Here is a 16590-nt window from a genome sequence, read left to right as displayed (position 1 = left end):
GTCACTTATCCTCTCGTGCCACAGGTTTTTACTCCAAAAATACTATCCCAATACAACGTTAATATTTAAAAAACAAAGAGGTGGCAGATTGTCATTTTTGTGTCAGTCTCAAACTGCAAAACTGTTAAGCTGTTCTGGTTCGGTATTTAGAAATAATTTAACAGCCATATTCAGACACGGCCTGCATTCTAACATAATGGCTGAATACTTGAACCAAGCAAATGCATAACTATCCTGACATCACTTATGAGATTTAGATTGGTCAGTTAATGGAAGTCTTTACCAGAATCAATACCATAACAGCTTCTTGAAATGAACGTGATTTTTTACACGGAGTGCTGCGAACAATAACTACAGAAATATACTACCTTTGTGCCCGGCACAAAGGAACGAAGATGTAAAATTAAGCAGCAATTACATTTTTGCAAACTAATATTACAGTCGATCATTAAAAACAAACACTTTCAAAAATAGGTACTTATCATTAAATAATTGGAGAGCATGAATACCCCCCCCGCACCTGATTAATCATTTTTTTACACTTTTTAATAGCTGTTTCACCTACTGGCTACATTATCAGGTTGCTATTAAGTATTGATATCGGTGATTGATGTAATAATGATTAAATAAAAAGCCCGTATTTAGAGCCTGGGTTTTGTTTTTTTGTAAATTTTTTTCAGAATCCTCATTCAAAAGAATACTGTCTGCTGGCTAAATTAGTTTTTTTTTTTTCCTTTTGCCTGGATTGTGCATAAAAGTGACATTCTATAAAATACAGGTTTCCTCAAATACTGTTCCACCAGCAATCTATACATACTACAGTAATTTGCAATCACGGTCAGGGAAAGCTGTTGGCTCAAGCCCAAAATGTTTATGGTGCATTGCTTCCCCAAAGAACAAAAACACCCTGGAGTTTTATTTCAGATTTCCCTAAATGCGCCTTTATTGACACCAGGTACAATAGTTGGGGAAATACGTAATACCCCAGCCCAGACGCCATTCAACCAGAGTCATAAATTAAGTTAGAAAAGGTCTCCCCTAAAAAGTATAGCACTCCACTAATCAAAGCCACACTGTCGCTCAAGAACACGAAATCTTCCCAACAGCCAATTGAGTGAACAAGCCATAGTTGCTTTTTAACGAGTTTAACTGGTAATCTCAGATAAATGGAGACCTGCTTGAAGTGTCTGTCTTCCGTAAGGCAGTAATGAGAGGATTTAGAGCATTCAGCGTCCCAAACTGCGTATAACCGAGAGAACGCCTCCAGTGTGTCACTATCGGCGACAGAGGGCTTCCTCAGCTATGGCCATCCCCCACTGTGGACACAACATAGATTTTTTTTAATTGGATCCAGGAGCTAGCTAAATTATCCAACTGCTCTGTGCTTAAGCCCCCAGCTAGCTTATATACCAATAATAATAAACTTTCCATAATAGCAGCTCAGCCTATGACTGTTTTTTTTTTTCTCTTAACCTAAAAGTGCAAGCACACTTTTCTGCTTACAGCCACTGAAGAAACTCCTGAATTGGTTTCCTCCTAAAAAAAAAAAAAAATCGCTCAAAAACTACAGAAGGGATCCAGGTAAATAATATTCTATTATGTACGTGTGGATTTTCACAGGAAAACTTGTTTATCTTCCAGTACCGGAGACAAGAAGATCATAGCCCATCCTTCTGTAATTTGTGGCTGAATTTTCCCCTTCCTTCATAATGTTTATTCACCGGGTCAAAGCCACAGCCAGTCACAATCGCACCCCGGGACCATGATAGCAGCGTGGGGGGCTGCACGATCATGATGGGTCAGACTCAATTAGATGCAGCTTCCACTGGACCCTCTACACTGAACGCATTCATGTTGCATTTGCGAAAACAAAGCACGAGCCCTGTGCTGCCGTTGTGAGCATCAGAAAAGTGTTAAATTTATAAATAAAGAGATCAAAATCCTTTAGGGGGCAGAAATAATATCTTCAAACTAAATGCTCAGTTCCACCATTTGGACGTATTTTTAACAATCCCACTTAAACTTTGCGAAAACTCTATTGAAAATTTAACCTTGTGCTCTTGAAGCTGAAACTGATAAAACTTAATAGCAACGAGGCACTGAAACACTAATAAACTCATTATAGATCACATAAATGGGATGTCTGCGTGGCTGCCAGACAGCACAGACGAGCAGCTTCAGTTGCAAAAAGCAAAGGCAAGCAAGGTGGTACGGATGTCTGTGTGGACAGTTGGAGGGAGAGGATATGGTAACACTTCACAATAAGTTTGCTAAATTTACTTGATTAGGCAGTTCATTTAGAAATCTCAGACGCTAATTATAGGTGGATGCAGACAAGCTGGTATGGAAGAATGAGATTTCCTGAGGCCTGAGAGCCACATCAGGGCCCACTCTTCCAGATTGGATTCTGAGTCCTCGAAACTCTTTCCACTTGACTGCCTTCCCTTCAACCAGCTCCCTCCTTGGACCCCACTGGCTTCTCCCCAGCAGGATCTGTGGAACCACCCCCCAGAACCGGTGAGCACCACAGCCTGCACCTTGAAGTCTTACTTGCCAAATTCCAACGCACGCGCCCAATTTGGCTCACGTGGAGATTTAAGAAAAACACCTAAGAGTCACCAACTTGCAAACACTGAGTTCCATACGGAAATTCGGATTTCTGACTTCCCCTGAGAAATGCCAATGTCTAGCAGCACCAGACCCACATTCCCGTGGACAAGCAGCAGAACACGCATTCATTCTCCAGGCGGTCACAAGCTCATCCATCCATGGGGATGCTCTTGCCCCTGCAGCGTTAGAGTTCGGCAGCCCTAGCCTATGTCACGCAGAGGAAAGGGAAAACAGGGTCAAGAGACGCTTCTCCAAAGGGAAGCTGGAGGGTGAACTGGAAGCACATGGCTTCAGGTTCCAGGCCCCAGGACGTGGCGACCCGAGCCAGCTCTGCCCCAACGCACGGCCCTCCTTGTAGAGGATTAGGACGCACAGCCCCTCCCTGCCATGGCGAGGAGAATCTAGCAATCCTGGAGGCTCGGAAGTAGGAGCCTGGGGCAGAGGTGGAATGAGGCAAATGGTGGAAGACTTTACCCACCCTGGGGACCCACCACTCTTAGCCTGGGGAGAGGCCACAATGCAACCTGGACAGGAAGGACTGGGACCAGGGAAGGAGGGAGCAGAGGACAGACGGAGGCGGGGCTGGTAGGTGAGACCAGCAACGTGGGAGACTCCACACATGGCCGCCACACCCCGTGGCCAGTGGTGCCACGGTCAGAACCAGCGTCCGGGTTTACTCATCCCTGGTCTATGTTCTGGACTCTCGCCCCCCGCCGTGCAGCCGGTCCTGCACTGTGGGCCCCTCCTGGGGTCTGGTTAAAAGTGAGCAGTGTGGGCAACACCCCCGACCTCCTGAAGCAAATACACATTAAAGGTGCGGACCCGTCCAGCTGACAGAGAAAGCAGACGGGCCACTCCGCGGTCCCGGGCTTTGCCTTGCGTGGGGCACACGGAGTCTGAATTGCAAAGGAGTCCCAGGACGGGAGGCTGAGTTTCTAGTGGAGACACGTTCCAAGTCCATCCACCTCGATGATGTTCTTTTAGACCATCAATAAATATGGCTTCAGTAGTCAGATGATATTTAATTAGCATTAAACTCTTTTATTTCATGTAAGTTAGAGCCTTGCCTGAGACACTTCATTTGGAAAGTAACTTGGCACTCAAGATTAAAATGAAATATTAGCATGTCAGCGGTAGCCTCTTCGTGGTGTGCTCCCCTTCTGCCCTCCAACCCTGCAGGGGAACAACATGGCACTGCTTCCAAATTTCCCCTGCACAAGGGAATTGACACAGGGGCTCTCAGAGGTCAGGAGTCGGACTTTCTTACGTAGAAAAGGGGCTGTTGCCCCTAGGAAGTGAGAAATGGAAAAACTCATCTTTGTCAAAGTTGGAAGTAAATTTTCCTCCCTCTGTCTGATTTTCCTCTCTGCACCTCAAAGCCACCAAGCCAGCCCCTGCCTCCAAGCCTCCACATACACTGGACCCTCTCTCCGGGAGCTGCCCCCTCCTCGCAGGCTCTGACCTGCCCTTTAGAGGTCAGACTCAATGGCACCTCCCCAGAGGGACCTTCCCTGACCTCTCAGTCTCTGCTAGGCCTTCTCTCTTTGCCTCAGATCCCCCCTTCTTTTAATACTCTGCATGCATGTGTCCCTACAGATCGTTTTCTGGTTTCTTCTTCTATTTGTTTATTTCTTGAATGCCACCTCCTCCAACTAGAATGACTGCTACCCAAAAGCAGGGACTTTGTTTTGTTTTCTGCTATAGTCCCAGGGCCTAAGACAGCGCCTGGCTCATCAAGCAGGATAAAGGAAGGAGGGAGGGAGGAAAATTAATAGATCATAGATTAGATCATAGATACACAGGCAAATGATAGCTTCATAGACACAGATGATGGAGAAATAGAAATGGATGGGGGTATTGGGGGATGAATAGAGAGATGATAGGAAATAGATGATAGATGGCTAGATGGATGGATAGAAGATAGAAGATGATGGATGGAGGGAGGGAGGGAGGGAGGGAGGGAGGGAGGGAGGGAGGGAGGGAGGGAGGGAGGGACAGACAGACTGATAGATAGCCAGCCAGCTCAAGTGATCATGCACTTTGGCTGACACCAAAGAGCATGGTGCCTACTCTCAAGAATCTTACAGTCTGGAAGGGAAGAGTCAGAAAGCATGGCCCAGTAACCACTCACAGCATTGTCAGATGTGACCAGAGCAGTGCATGGTTAAATGACAATTGGAGATTTTGAGGGCAGGGCCTGAGATCAGAGGGACTCTTGCTCTGGGGGCTGGAGGGACCGGCGAGAGGCTTCCTGGGGAGCGGGGGAGGCAATGGCTCCATGAAGGAACCTGAGCTAGGTCCTAAGAACCTGGCTGGACGCAAACAGTCCAAACAAGGCCACACAGTGAATCCCAAAGGCTTGCCCATGGACCCCTTGGACACGCAAGATGATTTTAGGTGATACACAGAAAAACTCCTTTAAAAAATTAACACTTATACAATTATTTCAATATTTACTATGAAAAATATATAACTGGAACACCAAACCAGAGATTTCATAGACATTATTATTTAGAACAAAGCTAAATATAATATTTAATTAAAGAAGTGTGTCCTTTAAAAAAAAACATTAGGTCTACAAGCAGGTTGTACTTGATATGGTAAAAATCACAAAAGAGGGGCAGCTGGGTGGCTCAGTCAGTTGAATGTCCAACTCTTGATTTCGGCTCAGGTCATGATCTCAGAGTCATGGGATCGAGTCCCGTGTCAGGCTCTGCGCACAGCACTGAGTCTGCTTGTCCCTCTCCCTCTGCTCCTCCCCCTTTCTTGTGTTCGCTCTCTTTCTCTCTGTCAAATAAATAAATAAAATCTTAAAAAAAAAAAAAAACAAGAGATGTATGAATGATGAAAGTGTGTGACCTAGACCCGAGGGGTCATTCTCGGCATAAATTCTGCCCCCCACCGCCCTGAAGGGCCTGGAAGTTCTCATGCACAGGTGGACTTGCTTTGCTGGCTCTGGTCCCCAGCTGGGCTGTCAGAGGCAGATGGGACTTCATAGCCCTTCCCTGGGGTTGTGGAAGTGGCAAGGGTGTGTCCAAGCGCACCAGGCCCGCCCTGGGCATGCACCCCCAATCTGCCAACGCTGCACGGGAAGCAGGAAGTGCTCCAAGGAAGAAATCCACGGGCTGGCCCTGCCTCTTCCAGGAGCAACCCCAGAAGCAACAGCAAGCACCTCCCCCGCCGCCCCCGCCTCGTAAAGGAGAGGACAGAGACAGAGGGAGGAAGAGACAAGAGAGAGACAGAGAGACAGAAAGAAGAAATGCTGGCTAAAGTCCTTATCAGGAAGAAAAATTTCTAAATGCATGAACTCTATTTATACCCTGAATAAACAAGATCATTACGTGTTCGTTTCATAAGTTGAGCCTTGATTCCAAGATCACCAGTGGTCACAAATGTTTGGGTTTCACATAAGCATGTTTTAAAGCCATGGGTCTTGACCCTCTGACCAGGAAGCTAAGCTTGGCCAACACTTTCACACTGTGATCAAGGCATAGAGCAGAGAGTTGAACAAACTAACATCGTACTCTTGAAATCGAAGTATAAGCAGAAGAACTGATGAATCTGCTAATTGTTCCATTGTTCACGTCCACTCTGCACATTGGCACAACCCGTGGAACCCGAAGTGCACCTTTTGTACATGTGGGCAAAGAAAAACATGCAGGAGCCTGATGGATGTGAGTGGGGGGTTTTAAAAAGCAATCCTCTCTACATTATTTTTATTATTTTTTAAAGGCCAGCTCACTGTGGACAGCTCACGGCCCTGGCCTCAGGACCGTGGCAAGCCGGGCACAGTTGGGACACCCCGAACCTAGCATGGTCCCTGCTTTACCCCTGTCTTTCTGAGGTCACTGTCACTCCCAACCAGGAGAAGGGTAACAACATCCAGGTCTGCACCAGGCTGATGGGTATATTCCTTCTCCCCAGCCCTGCTTCCACCGCCTAGGTCAGCTTGGATAGCGTGAACGGTCTTCACTGCCCACTTCTGGGGTGCACCCCAATAAAATTCCCTGACCTGACATGCAGCCTCTCTCACCAGCAGGCCCTCCCCACACCTCCACTCATGCTAACCTATACTCTAAGTTCCAACACAACAGAGCTATCTGTCATTCCCCAACACCAATCCCATCCCCAGTCTGTCCCCAGTTTCCCTCCCCCACTGCCTCTGCCTGGAATGGCACTCAGCACCCCCACCACAGCCCCCGCCCCAGCTGCAAAGGCATCTGGCACCAATTCCTGCCTTCTGCAAGCAGCTCCTCTCTCACCTCTATTTCTGACAATCTTCTGGGGCCCCAAGGCCCAGCTCCAACACCAGCTCTCCCTGAAGCTCTTCCTGAGCCACCCAGTGGGTCTGACTTCTCCCTTCTGAAAAAGGCGTGCAGTGCTGAGCCCAGAGTACACACACAGCATTTAGGAGCCCCTTTCTTAGTAGTCAACATCGTATTCACATTGCTCTTGCTTACTGATCACTCCCTTTCCAGTTCGAATCCAGGGCTTTCTGTTTAATCTCGGAGGTGGCACTGGTCACGTTCTCATTGCGATATGGCTTTCTGTGTCTCTTTTCCCCTCTGTGTCTGCCCCCCTCCTTGCTCCGGATGGTAGCACATATCTGTTGGTTCAAACTATGCTGAAGAATGACGTGCCTTATTCCCCCACAGGCAGATCCATCTAGGCTCAGTGTCAGTGGGCACAGTCCTTAGGGCCCATGCTAATTTGCAGCCCTGGTGATCACTACCTCCTGGGATAGCAGGACCCCCAAGAGTCTTCCAGGTTTAGATCCTAACCGAACATGCTGTTCCCCATGCAACCTCCATAGAAAATCTGGAATGGGGGGACAAGATGGGAAAAACTATGTGTCCTCTACCCGTCAACCTAGAATTCCAGGGGCTTATCCCAACTCACTGGGGAGTAGGCGGGCCCTTGCAGCACAAAACCCAATTCAAAGTCTTCAGCTGATGTCAGCTCTCAGTTTCTCTCTGACTCTAAAACAATAACCAATAGTAGCTCAACAGGCCATTTCAAGGGGAATAAAAGCATAAATTGGCCTTGGCCTTGAGGCTAAACCTCAACTACAGAACCTTCTTTAAAACCCTATTTCAAGGGGCGCCTGGGTGGCTCAGTTGGTTAAGCGACTGCCTTCGGCTCAGGTCGTGATCCTGGAGTCCCTGGATCGAGTCCCGGGATCGAGTCCCGCATCGGGCTCCCTGCTCGGCGGGGAGTCTGCTTCTCCCTCTGACCCTCCTCCCTCTCATGCTCTCTGTCTCTCATTCTCTCTCTCTCAAATAAATAAATAAAATCTTTAAAAAAAAAAAAAAACCCTATTTCAACTATCCTCAAAGCAGAAGGGCACGGTGGCCCTGGGCCTCTCTCTGTGTTCTTCTTCACGGCTCTGGATCCTTTGAGCCCAACTTCCCTGAGCTGAGGCAGATGTGAGGATCATCCCAGACCATAAGAATCACATCACTGCCAACCACTCTTGGCAGCATGTGTCACACACACACACACACACACACACATGCCAGGGAAGGCCTGAGACAGAAGGGAAGTCAAGATACTTTTCTCTACCTCTTTTCTTTCCCACCTGGCCCATTATCAGACCCATAAAGACAATCTGGGTCAGTGAAAGGGAAAAGCCATCCTGTCCTTATCTAATAGCACACCATTGTATACACAGATCTTTATTTCCCACATCAAGTTAAAAGGTTTGTGCCCACTTTACTTTCTGTGCATCATCTTCCTTTTTTTACTTTAATTAGCATGCCTGAAACAAAAGACAATGATTTCAGAATATACTAGCCGCACTGCAAAACCATCCAAATAGAGTTGTTCTTGCCTTTCTCACCTCTTACAGAAGAAGGAGGGGAAAACGGTGACGGAATGCTTGGGACCATGGAGAGGAAAATGGTCTCCACTCGGTTTACCCTCAGTTGAGCTCAGAGAGACAGGGAGAAGCAGGGTTCTAGAAGGGTTAGGCTGGGTGAAGGAAAATCCTCAGTGACAGAGTCATCCCGGAAGTAGCTGGGACAAGACGGACATGGCTGGCCCACCCCGGCCCTGGGTCCACAGGCCTGGAGCCAGGAGCGGCAGAACAGCAGGGAAGCAGCTAGAACGTCTGCCCATGGGCAGTGGATCCAGCCCTAACGGCGGTCCCTCTGCTAATTTTGGCAGCCAAGCCTGACGCTCCCTGCAGAGTGGCCTCCCGAAGAGCCAGCCTGCGTGGCCCCCAGCAGATTGTCTTTACAAGCGAATGCTGGAAAGCAGGTTCTCATCTCCCTCTGCTCACCAGGAAACCCGCCTGCTTCAGGCCTAGGACTGGCACACCTCTGCTCCAGGCACAGCTGCGGCTGGAAGAGTCAAAGGGACGCTTGGCCTGAGGCTCTGGAAGAGCAGGGCCCTGACAGTGACAGCTCAGACACTCGGGATCAGCTTCGGTCGTCAGGAGACCAGGCCGCCGGTCATGGTGAAGTTGATGTTTTTTTTTTTAACTGCAATGCAACCCAGATCCCTCCTATCCCCTTGTATAGCTGCCCATACTGCACTGTGAGGGACGGACAGACATCCACGCAAGGCAGAAGCAAGGCGCCATGGGGGAATGTGCCTCTTTTTTTTTTAATTTTGTGGTGTCTATTTGCAAAGCTGACCTAATGCACGGCCTCACAGCTCTCAACCTCTGAAGGGCCAAGAGGGACACAGGAGCCTTTGTCTAGTGGCAAACAAAGGCAAAGTCATGGCGAAGTGGCCCCTAAAGTGACGTGGGACACTGGCCCCGCCCGTGAGGACGCGGGCCCTACCAGGCCGCTTGCTGGGGCAGATGCCGAGGGACGTGGCAGAAGGAACCACACGTCCAGCCTCAACCCCGCGGCCTGCCCCACTCGGAGCGGCTGGTCCCAAACCCAGGGAGAGGTGGCATTTCCCTGCCCCGCCAGCTCGCACAAAGAGAAGCATCTCCAAAAAGAGAGATCCCATCCTCGTTTTGACACCTGAATTGAAGCCGGTCACTCAGACTTCTCCGGGCCTCTCCCCTGACTCCCTCACTCCAGAGTGAAACCTCCGGAAAGGTCTTTCGATCATAACCTGGTTGCAAAGCAGAAAGAGCCCATTATTAGCTCCATAAACGAATCCAACGCCGTTAAAGGGAAAGAATATGACACGAAGCTTTTGTTTCCAGAAATGAAAGAAAGAAAGCCAAACGGAAAAAAGAAAGAAGGAAGGAAGGGAGGGAGAGGAGAGGAGAGGAGGGGAGGGGAGAGGAGAGGAGAAGCCACCCCAGCTGCAGAACTGTGTGGAAGGAGAAAGCGGCACCCAGACGTGGGGGAGGCTGGCTCGGGCTGGTGCCGGGTGGCAAGAAGGGTTAAATTTATGTTCCATTACAAGTCCCCTTTTTTTTTGGTTTCATCTTCTCAGTAAAACACATAACTTAAAATGAAATCAAATATTAAAAATGACAGACTCTATAAGTGCTGTGAGTAACTCCAGGTCACGGAGGGAGGGAAGAGCCGGCGAGTTGTCAGGCCCTATCTGTCAGAGTGAATTAGAAACAATCAACAGACACTGAAGGGGAAGGTGATTGTTATTAGGCAGCGGGGCTGGGGCCGGGCTGCCCAGATGTGCTCGTGCATATCAAGGACAGGAAGCGGCAGTTTAATTCAGGAAGCCCTGGCGAACAGGGCAGCCGAGAGGAGAAAAGTCCTTTGTCGCTAATAAGCTGGAAGTTACTTTGATAACAGCAGGGTTAGACTGGAGAATAAAACACATTTCTTTCACTACCACACACCATTAATATCACAGAAATGCGGGCCGAAGTGCCGCTGGGCCTGCGTGGGATTAGCCGCTGGCCTGTCTTGCCCTGGGGCCTGGGAGGCCTGGGGGGCCAGCGAGAGGCCCCACCTGGCCCGGGGACCACCCACCTGGCCCAGGGACCCCCCACCTGGCCCGGGGCCCCTCCCACACCTGACCTGGGGCCCCTCCCCCCTCCTGGCCCAGGGCCTCCCCCCACCTGGCCCGGGGCCCCCCACACCTGGCCCGGGGCCCCCCCCACCTGGCCCGGGGCCCCCTCCCACCTGGCCCGCGGCCTCCCCCAACCTGGCCCAAGGCCTCCGCTCCTTCCAGGGCCAGGCTCCTCCTGACCATGTGGGCCCGACAGCCGCCCTCCAGAAATGTCGTCTGACCGAAAAAGAATAAAGATAGTATTTCCTTATTTCCCCGTGTCAGGCCCTCCCGTCTCTGTGGCCTGTGGGGAAGGTGCGAGCCCGGTAAACAGCCTCCATATAATGAAGTCCATGTATGCAGCAACGAAAAGCAATTTTATATGCAGACAAGGCCCGATTTCATAAGAAATTACTTATGCAGGCGTTCTGCAATTATCCTGTGATACTTTCAGGCAACAGTCTGACAGCAGTTGTGCAAACAATAAAGGGATTACAGAAATAAAAACAAATAATATTACACACACAGAAACTCCATGTTGCATGTGGACGGGATGAAGGGAGCCAGGCAGGGGCCAACAGGAAGTGAGGCCAGAGACCGGCCCACCCTCTTCCCAAGCACTTAGACTACAGGGAAGCTCACTCCCCAGCACCCTGGCAGGAGCCTGGCAGCTGGATGGGAGTCTGCCCCCTCTCAGCAGACCTGCTCGCCTCTCAAGGGGGTGAGGACATGGGTCACATTGGCGGAAGGGGCACAGTCACAGGACCAGCAAGGGACAAGCAATGGGTGGGCTGAGCAGTTCTCACAGCAGGTGGCCTCCCAGGACAGAAAGCGTCTTGTCCTTCCACCTCATGCCCGAATCAATCCCTATCCAGTTGCGGCCCAGAGCCTCCAGTCAACTTGGTGCACGGTCAGGACTGCCCCTCCCCAAACATAGGTGAGCACAGGAGGTGCATCGGCCCCGCACAAGGACCCATCAAGCAAGGCTCAGGAGGCGGGGGGCATTCACCTTCGATGGGTAGGAGGAAGGAAGGGTGGTTCTATCACGTGCTCCCAGAGGGCACAAATCGAACTCACCCATCACCATGTCCCCATAGGAGATGTGGGTGGGCACCCTATAACTCAGGAGTCGGGGGAACCCAATGGGACGGGATGTAGAGGCTGGAAAAGGGGCATCCTGACCACCTACCCAGAAAATGGGTGCATTCTCCTCTCCTCTGGGTAGCAAATGTCCCCGTGCAGCCAGGAGCTGCCCCCGGCCTTCCTGCAGTAAGACAACACGGGAACACAGAGGGGACCAAGGACCTGCAGGTGCTGTGGGTCCTATGAGCAGTACCTGCCCAGAGCCTGGACTGTCCTGTGGGCAGCCCGGGGGGAGTGCAGGCCACGCTTCCTGAGCCCCCACTGTCCTCGGTGCTGAGCGTGGGCCTCCCAAAGCATGGGCTGCAGCTCAGCCCAGTCTACAGACGCTTGCATTTGCAGAAAGGTTTTTTAAAACTCAAATTAGTTGCTAATATTAAAGAAAAAGAAAAGAAAAGAAAAAGAACTGGATTTTTTTTTAAGTGTCTTTCCTTAAAAACTATGAAGACCTGCAAAAAGTCTGCCCAGAGCCAGAGGTGGCTGCAATGACGAGGGCTGGGGGATGCTTTCAGTAGGGTCCGCTCTCCCCAGCCTGCTCTGTCCACACCCAGCGTCACGCATTTACCACCGAGACCCTGCCTGCATTTGGGTTTAGGACAACACCCCAGAGAGAGCTGAGGCCTGTCCAGGGCACACAGTAAAAGGCCGGGCCAAATCCTCCCTAGGTGTCCCCATCCTCAGGAACTCACTCTGGGGCAGAGCCCAAGCCCTCCCCTAGCTGAGCTTCAGCACTGATGTTCTTTGTTCAAAACCTTTGGGGTTCTGTAGCCCTAAAATGGGCCGAGAAGAATACCTGAGGGGCAGCCCTCTATCATCTGTACACGTATCCGGACTCCTCAGCCAAGTCCTGGCCTCCTTGCGTCCTGAAGGTTGGCATACATCAAGCCCAAGTAGGACTTAGGCTTGGCAATCCTTGCATTCCAGGAAATTTGGAAAGCGGTGTGGAATTGGTACAGGTCAATTGAGTTTGCTTAAAGCAAGGTGCAACAAATTCTAATGATTACAAACTGCAGAGGTGAGAGGCTCTCCATCAATGCCCCCGGATGACTGCTGACCACTCCGTGTACCAGGAACTGTTCTAGGAGCTGTGAGAGCGGCTGGACCGACAAAGACAGCCCCAGTCCCTGCCACGGCCTCCATCAGCCAGGAGTGGCCCCCACGCTGCCCACAGTGGCCTGAGGGACAGCCCGCGGTGCTCAGGTGAGGGCTGGGCTGGGCACAAACACGCCTTGGGCCTCCGTCTCTAAACTTATAAAATAAAGGTAGCTTTGATGGCAAAGTTTTCTGCTAGCCCTGGGGTTCTGTGACGGCAGTACCCAGGCTCACAAGGGAAAAGAGGCCAAACTATAATCACCAAGAATCTTAACTCTGAAACTCGGTCTGCATGTTCTTGGACAGCCCCTGAATCAGCATTAACAGACAGTGCTCACAGCCCCGTTTGGAGCAGTGGATGGGATGCGCAGGCCCCTCCCAGAGGCCCACACGGGCTCAGGCAGACCATGGCTCCCTGATAAGGGAGCCCCCAAAGCTTTCCACCTGCAACTCTGCCCAAGCCCACAGCTGGGGGGGCACAGGAAGGTCCGGATGAGCAGCTGCAAGGCATTACTGTGAATCACCACATCGCCTCTGAGGGCAGAGCCCCCAGATCAGCTGGCTCCCTTTCCTGCACCCACAGAGCCTACAATCCCTAACTCCCAGCTTTAGACAAGTAACCAGGACATCCCTCTAGCAGAAAATAGAGGCCATGGCAAAACATGAGCGGGCTCATGTCACTGACAGAATTTGGGCACCTAGGAGCATGCCCACATGTAGCAAGGTGGGCTTCTCAAGACACCTCTGGTCACAAGCAACACAGACATAAAACCAAGCCAGCACTCCTCATCATGGCTACAAAGCCATGTCCAATTCAGGCCCTCCGACCCACCTACCCTCTCCCCAGAGCTCACAGGGCTCTAGCCTCACTGGCCTATATTCTGTCCCTCAGACATGCCAAATTCTCCCTCACCACAGGGCCTTTGCACTTGCCTTTCCTGCTGCTGGGAATGCTCTTCCTCCAGATTGTCACCGGGCTGGCTCCTCCACGTCCTTCAGCCCTCTCACTTCCAAGGTGCCTTCCTCAGGAGGGCCTTCCTCACCACCTGCCCCTCTCAAGTAGGGCACTTGCCCTCCCTCTCTCCCACGCCAGACCTTCCTCATTGCACTTTATCACTATCTGACGTCAGGTTCTCCACGGTTGCCTTGTTCACTGCTTCCTAGCCCCATAACAGAAGCTCCTTAAGGGCAGGGAGCTTGTCTGTCTTGGCTAAGGCCGCACCCAGGACTGCTCCAAAGCCAAGGGGTCCGGCTCCAAAATCAGGAAGACACATGCTCAAACCTTAGCCTTACCACCCGTCAGCTGTGTGACACGAGGGAGGCCACTTAACTTCTCTGCCCTCAGTCTCCACATCTGGAAAATGGAACGAATATCAACAGCTACCTGCTAGCCACACGGCGACAATGAAGATGATCCCAAGAAACTCTGGGACGGGAACCACCCCACCTGTTCTCCAGAGTCTCAGTTATCTCTGATTTTTGTTTTCTCTCGGGCTACGCGGCCGGCACGAGGCCTTACTACCTCATTCAGCTGCTACGGAGGCGTTTGCAGGGATCTTGAGCTTTACCTCCATGAGCCTGGAGATCTCCTGGTGAAGATCAAATACGACGCAAAGCCCCACACACATATGCAGGGCTTATCATCATTATCACATAGAAATTACAATTATTCCCTCCCTCCTCCGTGTTCCCAGAGTGCCGCTCCCACAGCATTTAGCTGAAGTGATTACTGCTGCAGGAGGCCTGTTGACTCACGCAGCCGTGCCAGGACAACGGGGCCGCCTCGGGACAGCCCGGGGCCCGGCAGGGCCAGCGCCCTCGCCCCGCCCCCGCCACCCCGCACAGAGGGACCCTGCCGCGTCTGTCAGAGGGGGGCAAGGTCCCATGGTCTCTGAGGTCCACTGCCCTCTGCACACCCTGGGCTCTTTCTGAAGGATGACACTGAGGAGGGCTGGCTGGCCCCAACTCATGGCTCTGCCTCCCATCCTTGCCCAGATGCTCTGGAAATCCATGCTGTGGTGGGATATTAAATCGTTTTCTGATGCGTGCGAGAGGTTCGGTTACTGACGGGTCACTTAGGGTTTCTATGCAATGGCACCTCGTGGGGGCTGTCTGGTTGTCCCAAAGTTGCCCTTGTATAGCATTTCACAGAACACTTTGAAGGTCAAGTGCCCATTTCAAAGGATGGGGAGGGCATTGGTGGAAAGGACAGAAGCAAGGGTCCCGACAGGTCCCTTCAGGAGTCCAGAAGTGGGCCAGCCAGCACATCACGGCTCCAAGCTACTCGGAGAGACAGTCCAACTCCAGGGCCCAAGAGTCCCCGGTGCTGAGGCGGGAAGTCAGGACAAAGGAGCTTGTCTCTAAGACCTGTCCCCCTTCCTGGTCTCCAGGGCCCAGAATTTGCTTTTGCATATAAGGTTTCAAATCCTACTTCCATGCACATGACCCTAAACTTATTCCAAGATTTACCTTTTCCATGCGGGAAAATCTCCCCGCCTTCTCATGGCCAATCCCAACAACATCGCATCGTTGTTCTTTATCTTCCAGGAGGCCCAGAGCATGCAGAGATGATCAGGCCTTTAAAATGCAGGCTTCTGAGGCAGAAAACCTGGTGAGGCTGGTGCGTGGCCTATTCTCCAGAGTCTGAGAAACCACCCGAAGGAGGGCTGTGTCCATTCACACAAGAAGCTCCAGTCAATCCAGCGCCTCCGGCTCGGTCCCTCCACCTGGTCAGAGGCGGCGGCTCAACCTTCTCTCTCCTTCCCTGTCCAAGGCGGGTCAAGGGAAATGGCCAGCACCCTTGCAGTGCCTCTTCTCCCACTCAAGAGGCACAGAGCATGGAAAGTTCCAGAAGAAGCTGGTGCACGGGCTCCCCCCAGGAAAGCCAGCCTCACCCGTCTCCCCTACCTGAGGCCCTCAGCAGTGATGCTCCGCGGGGCTCTCAGAAACTGTGAGCATCCACGCGGCAGAATTCCTACCATCAATGTAGCAGCTAAATATTGTAAGACTCCTAACTCCCCCATCTGTGTTTTGCCTCCCAAGAGGGAAAATAGTCTTCACAGACATTCCCTTATCTGGCAGGCAAATTCTAAACCTTACTGGCAATCACAGGCTTGTTTTCCCAACCAAACAGCTATGGAACCAAAAATTGCTCTGCCTGGGATATGCTGAGGAGGGAACTAGCCAAACCGCTCAGTCTGGAAGCCCAGAGCCGGGAAGCCCTTGGGCTTCTCCATCGCTGGAGAAGACCGGTGCTCCACAGACTTCCCCACTGCCCGGGGAGGCTGACGGAAGCCATAAAATACCTTCTGGGGTGTTGAAAATGTTCACTGGTGTTCACTGCTGGTGTTCACTGCTCCTCGTTCCTAACACGGAATACACCCACCAAGAAGCTAACGGGAAACACTCACCACGGTGTGAAATCAACACTTTCTAACTCAAATAAAGGGGGTAAAAAAAAAGCGGGGGGGCAACTTCCAACCCTTTGGCTGCGGGTATTCTCTCCTATGAGATCACACGAGGCAGGGGCACCACGGCGGCCCTGGGCCCTACCACCAAGAGCACCGTGGCACCCCGCACCCTCACTTTCCAGTTTATGGTCTTTCCCTGCATTTCACCTGGCCCCTCCCGGCCTCAATGCCAGAACCCCGTACCTGTGCAATTGCTAATAAACGAATCTGATGATAACTGTAGGAGCCTAATTGATAGGGGCCTTTATCGACTGGCCTTGATGTCTATCTGAGGTTCTCAACAGCCAAGATTTAAATGTTTCATTTTATTTTTAACTTTCACTTTTCCACATTTCAGCAATGTCAGGCAAAGAGG

General features: G+C 51.4%; 1 protein-coding gene across 1 annotated transcript in view; it reads right to left on the bottom strand.

The window, feature by feature from the left end:
• ZNF536 (zinc finger protein 536) overlaps nucleotides 1-16590 on the bottom strand; it is a 289241-nt gene that overhangs the window by 162096 nt on the left and 110555 nt on the right. The gene's annotated exons all lie outside the window — the stretch shown is intronic.

The sequence above is a fragment of the Mirounga angustirostris genome, unplaced genomic scaffold (genome assembly GCF_029215605.1).
Source record: "Mirounga angustirostris isolate CCGP_5_RB_7025 unplaced genomic scaffold, mMirAng1.0.hap1 SCAF_16, whole genome shotgun sequence".
Classification (NCBI taxonomy): Eukaryota; Metazoa; Chordata; class Mammalia; order Carnivora; family Phocidae; genus Mirounga; species Mirounga angustirostris.
This window is presented reverse-complemented; position numbering and strand designations above follow the sequence as displayed.